Source organism: Glycine soja, chromosome 2 (genome assembly GCF_004193775.1).
Source record: "Glycine soja cultivar W05 chromosome 2, ASM419377v2, whole genome shotgun sequence".
Lineage (NCBI taxonomy): Eukaryota > Viridiplantae > Streptophyta > Magnoliopsida > Fabales > Fabaceae > Glycine > Glycine soja.
This window is the reverse complement of record NC_041003.1, coordinates 19,226,595-19,233,204: the sequence shown is the minus strand read 5'-3', so window position 1 is coordinate 19,233,204 and position 6,610 is coordinate 19,226,595. Positions and strand designations below refer to the sequence as shown.

The 6,610-nt window shown below is 40.1% G+C and overlaps 1 non-coding gene across 1 annotated transcript; it reads right to left on the bottom strand.

Annotated features, from left to right (window-relative positions):
- Positions 1–5,479: 5,479 nt before the first annotated feature.
- LOC114404695 lies at positions 5,480–5,586 on the bottom strand. Its single transcript, XR_003665113.1, has one exon. It is a non-coding gene; the product is annotated as a small nucleolar RNA R71 (small nucleolar RNA).
- Positions 5,587–6,610: the final 1,024 nt, after the last annotated feature.

The window sequence follows — 6,610 nt, the reverse complement described above, 5'->3', positions numbered from 1 at the left end:
TAGACCACGCCTTTTCCGGTTTTTCCGACGTTTTCCTCAAATAAACGTTGGTGGCGACTCCGTGCATTTTCCTTCCTTGGAAGATGCACCCGTGAGTCTTGCGTCGCCCTCCTGCCGAAAGGTAGGTTGCGACACTTTGTAATGGCTGCTAAACACCCTAGTTGGGGATTCTAATGAACAGCTGATGTAAATACCTAATATCTAATTGTATGCTTCCTTTAATGCTTAATGTTGTATGCTTTTGGTATGATCACCCACTTGTGTGCACAGTTAGGTGATTTTAGCATTGGGAAATGTACTGTTGCCTTAGAACTTGATTGAAGCAAGATCGAAACTTAATCTTACATGAGGGATCTGTGGGTTATGTTTTGGTTTTAATTATGCTGTTACAATAATGTTGTTTAGTTTAGGCCTAGTCTTACATGAGAGATCTGCAGATGAAGCTTAGGCTAAATTAAGCTAAAACTTTAGTAAGCTACTTGAGCTGAGTCTAGTCTTACATGAGGGATCTATGGATGAAACTCAAGTTTAAGTTAGTCTATACATGTTCTCTCAACAATGCTTCAATTCTGAACTTAATTAGGCTGACATTAGTTCCCTAAGTTCGATACTCGGATTCATCCATTTTAATTTTAAAAAACTTGATGATCTGGTGCACTTTCCGGTTAAAGTCCGCATTGAAATTTCCCTGAGACATAAATGCACAAAAAGTAACTACAGTGGGGAGTGATCAATGAGGAAAAGTTAGAAGAAAAAAAGAAAAAAAAATAGTAATTTTGCAACAAAAGGAGATATTAAGAGAGCTCTTCTTCTCAAGCAATCTTTCTACCTTCTCCTTTCAAGGGTGACTTCCCTTAGCACTTCCACAATTCCCCCACTTAAGACCATCCCCTAAAGGTCCAAGAACTCTTACAAGAATTTGGTGATGTATTTCCCAAAGAGATACCCCCTGGGTTACCTCCTTTTAGGGGGAATAGAATAAAATAGACTTAGTCCCACGAACAAGCCTTCCTAATAGGCCAACTTATAGGACTAATCCTCAAGAGACCAAGGAGATTGAATCCCAATTTAAGGAATTTTTGGAGAAGGGTTGGGTCCAAGAGAGCCTAAGTCTTTGTGTTGTGCATGTGTTGTTGGTGCAAAGAAGGATGGTAAGTGGAGAATGTGTACAGATTGTAGGGCCATCAACAACATAACTTTGAAGTATAGGCACACCATTCCAAGGCTTGATGATATGCTTGATGAGTTGCATGGTGCAAATATATTTTCCAAAATTAATCTTAACAGTGGTTATCACCAAATAAGGATGAGAGAAGGTGATGAGTGGAAAGCCGCTTTCAAGACCAAGTTTGGGTTGTATGTGTAGCTAGTGGTGCCTTTTGGGCTCACTAATGCACCAAGCAGCTTCATGAGGCTAATGAATCATGTCCTAAGGGAGTTAATAGGTAGGTTTATAGTTATTTATTTCAGTGATATCTTAGTTTATAGTAGGGACCTAGATGATCACTTAGGACATCTAAGGCAAGTTCTTTTAGTTCTTAGGAAGCACACTCTCTTTGCTAATATAGATAAATGCACCTTTTGTGTCGATAGTGTAGTCTTCTTAGGTTTTGTGGTTAGCAAAAATGGGGTCCATGTGGACCTTGAGAAAATCAAGGCCATCCAAGAGTGGCCCACCCCAAAAAGTGTAGGAGATATTAGGAGCTTCCATGGGTTGGCAAGTTTCTATAGAAGGTTTGTTCCTAATTTCTCTACACTTGCTTCGCCACTCAATGAGTTGGTGAAGAAGAATATGGCATTCACATGGGGAGAGAGAGAAGAGCAAGCCTTTGCTTTGCTAAAGAAGAACTCACCAAGGCACCCATTCTAAGGATGAGAGAAGGTGATGAGTGTGATGCCTTTGGTGTAGGTGTGGGAATTGTGTTGTTGCAAGGTAGGCACCTGTTCATTTCCCCACAAAGTTACTTTTTCTTAAATTTACAAACACTTATATCAAAGGGGAAGTGATATACCGGCAAGCGCACCAGGTCGCCAAGTATTTAAAATTAAAACGGAGTGATCCGAGTATCAAACCTAGGGAACTTGCTTATTAGACAGAGTTTTATTCAGAAATAGGGCATTGCGTGAACAACATTGATAATTGAGATATAAACAAAAGTAAACTAGATTCTATGTTAAAAGTAGTAAATGCAGTAATTAAAAGTTGACAGCAATAGGTAAAAAGCGTTGGGTCTTTCTAACAAACGAGTTGATGCATATGAAGATATTTCTCTAATTGATTATGTTCTTGTGTTCTATGCCAAAGCCTAAAGTACTAAACCTCAATCCCTCATAAGTTTAGTCTACTTTAACCCAAGCTCCATCTCAGATCCCTCTTGTTGGACTAGGCTTAACTTAAATAGCATTATCAGCACAACATAATAAGAAAACTAAAACCCCGCAATCCATTCCTGGTAATGCAGTTATTTAGCCCTGCTTCTATCAAGTTCTAAGGCAACAGTACATTTCCCAATGCTAAAGTCACCTAACAGTACACACAAGTGGCTGATCAGACCAAGAGCATGCAGTAATTAAGCATTGAAAGAAGCATTGAACACACAAAACACAACTAATTAGATATGAAAAGTAATTACATCAACTATTCATTAGAAATCCCCAACTAGGGTTTTTAGCCAGCCATACAAGGAACCCTAATACAAGTGAGGCAGAAAGTACAGAGCAATTGTTGCTTACACAGGAAGGGGGATCTTTCCTCCTCTTCTTGGGACTTACAATCACTCAAACACTTTCTAATCTCTCAAAGTGATGAACCCTAGCTTCCTTGCTTAGTTGTTGCCTCTCTGCTGCCTCCAAAGCACTCTTCTCGAATTTTGTGCCAAATGTGCAGCTCTGGTAAAGGTATTGGGTCCTTTAATTATGACAAATCAGGCTTTAAATAGGCTCTGAAATCGCGATGTCGCGCTTAGCACCACCGTCGCGCTTAGCGCGAGTAAGTGGATTTGGGCTTGACACTAGTCGTGCGCTGAGCCTGGCAAGAGAGGGACATCTCGCTTAGCGAGTGATCGAGGCCGTACCCGAATCAAATAAACATGATAATGCAGTAACTAGGAAGTGATCCTAGGTCGTTTCCCAACGAGCAATGATAAACCAAATGTTCATAATATACTTGCAGTAACAGTAACGATTGGGGGGGATTGTTTGTTTTGTGATTTAAGGAGCAGAACAAGTAAACTGGAATATGATGTGCCATCATTTTCTTCTATTTTCTAAACCCTTTTTGCACCATTTTAATTACTGATTGGTCTTAATTGTCAATTAATCAGGCAGTTTTATTATTTGGGCTCATTTAGCTAATTTGATGTTTTTAATCTAATTTCAGGAATTAATGAAACATTGGGCTTAATCCGGATTTTGGTTATGGACTTGAAGAGGGAAAATAAAGCAGTGCTTACCTTAGTTAATTTCTAATTATGAAATTTCGCAATTTTATTTTATGTTGTTCAGTGTTTATTTCGTTTTGGGCCAGAGTATTGTAATAAGGCCCAGTGACTTTGAGTGACTCTTTTTAAATAGCTGCCTTGGGATTCATGCAGGGCATTCTGTTATGCTATTTTCATTATTTAGAGCTTTGGTTTTAGGTTTTCACGTTTTTTTGTTCCCTTGTTACAATTTTCGTTCTTAATGCAAATTTCCGTTTTCTGCTTCTAATTACGAGTTCATTCGTGCTTCTTCTTCTACTTTCATTTACGTTTCTATTCATTTACGTTTCTGTTCATTTACGTTTCTGTTTATTTATGTTTCTGTTTCATGTTTCATTTGTGTTTTCTGTTTGAATCCATGCAAGGCTAGATTTTTGGTGTTGTTTCCTTTTGAGGACGAAGCCCAACTCTCTTTGAGGTTTCACTTGTAATGTGGTTTCCTGGCAGTTTCCCTTCACCAGTTATCCCAATTTCGTGAATATTAATCAGTGCACGCTTCGTGTTCGATTAATTGCCTCTGAGCCTAACTTGCGTTCATGCTTAATGGACGAAGGGCTAACTGGTGTATGTGGTGCCTAATCACGTATTGAAAACCCTAAGTTGATTTTCGCTTAGTAAATTGAAATAGGGTTGGATTAAGTGGTTGACTGTTAGGGACGAATTCTCCATAACCCAGGATAAGAGAATGGCTTCTGAATCAGAGGAAACAACCCGTTTTAATATTAGTAGTTTCGTATTCCAGTTTACTTATTCTGCTCTTTAATTACCAAACAACCAAACCCCCCCCCCCAATCGTTACTGTTACTGTAAGTATATTATGAACATTTGGTTTGTCACTGCTCGTTGGGAAACGACCTAGGATCACTTCCTAGTTACTGCATTTTCATGTTTATTTGATTCGGGTACGGCCTCGATCAAATTTGGCGCCGTTGCCGGGGAGCAGTGTCCAAAGGTTCATAATAGCTAGCTAGTGTTGTGTGTTTAATCCTTTCGTGTTTTATGTTTAAATTGTTAGTATTGTGTTAGTATGTGTGTTAGTGTTGTTTAGTGTCCTGGTATTTTGTTTAATGTGTGTTCTGTTTCAGTTTTCCCATTAAGCGTTTCCCCTATTTCAGTCTTGGGTGTTTCGCTGTGAAGATTGTGCTTGCGGCAAAAACAGAGTAGTGGTAGAAATCAATTAGAGATGGATTTTAGCGACCACCCATGCTGAATTATTTGAGATTTTTTGTTTGAGTAGCTAGGGTTGTTATTTTTGGCTGAATTTTTTTGTGGTAACTTCTTTTAATCCATATTTTGTGAGAAAAATAGCCAGAGCCTTTAGTTTGGTCAAATTTGAAAGTTCCAAAAAACTAGCAAATTTTGTGTTTGTCAAAACTTCAAACGGCCATAACTTTGCTCCGGTTATCAGAATCGCAATTATTATATATGCATTTGGGGTAAAAAAAAATTTCCTACGCCATGGATAGGACATTTCATAGATTAGTTAGGCATCATTTTATACCTTTTGATCATTCTGAGCATTCCATAACTGGTGAATCTGTGCATTCTGTTATTGGTGATTTTGAACATCCTGATCTTGAGCATTATAATTTGAGCATTCTGATTTTGCACATTCTGAGAACATGGCCCAACCTCCACCTCGTGAGAGGACTCTAAGGGAAATGGCTGCACCTGATTTCACCTATGAAAGCTTGTGCATCCAATACCCTGATGAGGATGTCCCATATGTTCTTAAAACTGGACTGATTCATTTGCTTCCAAAGTTTCATGGCCTTGCAGGTGAAGACCCGCACAAACATTTGAAAGAATTTCACATTATCTGCTCCACCATGAAACCCCCAGATGTCCAAGAGGATCACATATTTCTGAAGGCTTTTCCTCATTCATTAGAGGGAGTGGCAAAGGACTGGCTGTATTACCTTGCTCCAAGGTCCATCACGAGCTGGGATGACCTTAAGAGAGTATTCTTAGAAAAAATTTTCCCTGCTTCCAGGACCATAGCCATCAGGAAGGATATCTCAGGTATTAGACAACTCAGTGGAGAGAGCCTGTATGAGTACTGGGAGAGATTTAAGAAACTATGTGCCAGTTGCCCCCACCATCAGATTTCAGAACAGCTTCTTCTCCAATATTTTTATGAAGGACTCAGTAATATGGAGAGAAGTATGATAGATGCTGCCAGTGGTGGAGCCCTTGGAGACATGACTCCTGCTGAAGCCAGAAATTTAATTGAGAAGATGGCCTCCAACTCCCAGCAGTTTAGCGCCAGAAATGATGCCATAGTCATTAGAGGAGTGCATGAGGTAGCTACAAACCCATCTGCATCATCTGAAACTAAGAAGCTTGAAGGCAAACTGGATGCATTGGTTAACTTGGTAACCCAGCTGGCCTTGAATCAGAAATTTGTAACTGTCGCAAGGGTTTGTGGTTTGTGCTCCTCTGCTGACCACCATACAGACCTTTGCCCTTCCATGCAGCAACCTGGAGCAATTGAGCAGCCTGAAGCTTATGCTGCAAATATTTACAATAGACCTCCCCAACCACAGCAGCAAAATCAACCATAACAAAGCAATTATGACCTCTCCAGCAATAGATACAACCCTGGATGGAGGAATCACCCTAACCTCAGATGGTCCAGCCCTCAGCAACAACAACAGTAGCCTGCTCCTTCCTTCCAAAATGCTGTTGGCCCAAGCAGACCATACATTCCTCCACCAATCCAACAACAGCAACAACCCCAGAAACAACCAACAGTTGAGGCCCCTCCACAACCTTCCCTCGAAGAACTTGTGAGGCAAATGACTATGCAGAACATGCAGTTTCAGCAAGAGACCAGAGCCTCCATTCAGAGCTTAACCAATCAGATGGGACAATTGGCTACCCAATTGAATCAACAACAGTCCCAGAATTCTGACAAGCTGCCTTCTTAAGCTGTCCAAAATCCCAAAACTGTCAGTGCCATTTCATTGAGGTCGGGAAAGCAGTGTCAAGGACCTCAACCCATAGCACCTTCCTCATCTGCAAATGAACTTGCCAAACTTCACTCTACTCCAGAAAAAGGTGATGACAAAAATTTACCTAACAATTTCTGTGCAGGTGAATCTTCTTCCACAGGTAATTCTGATTTGCAG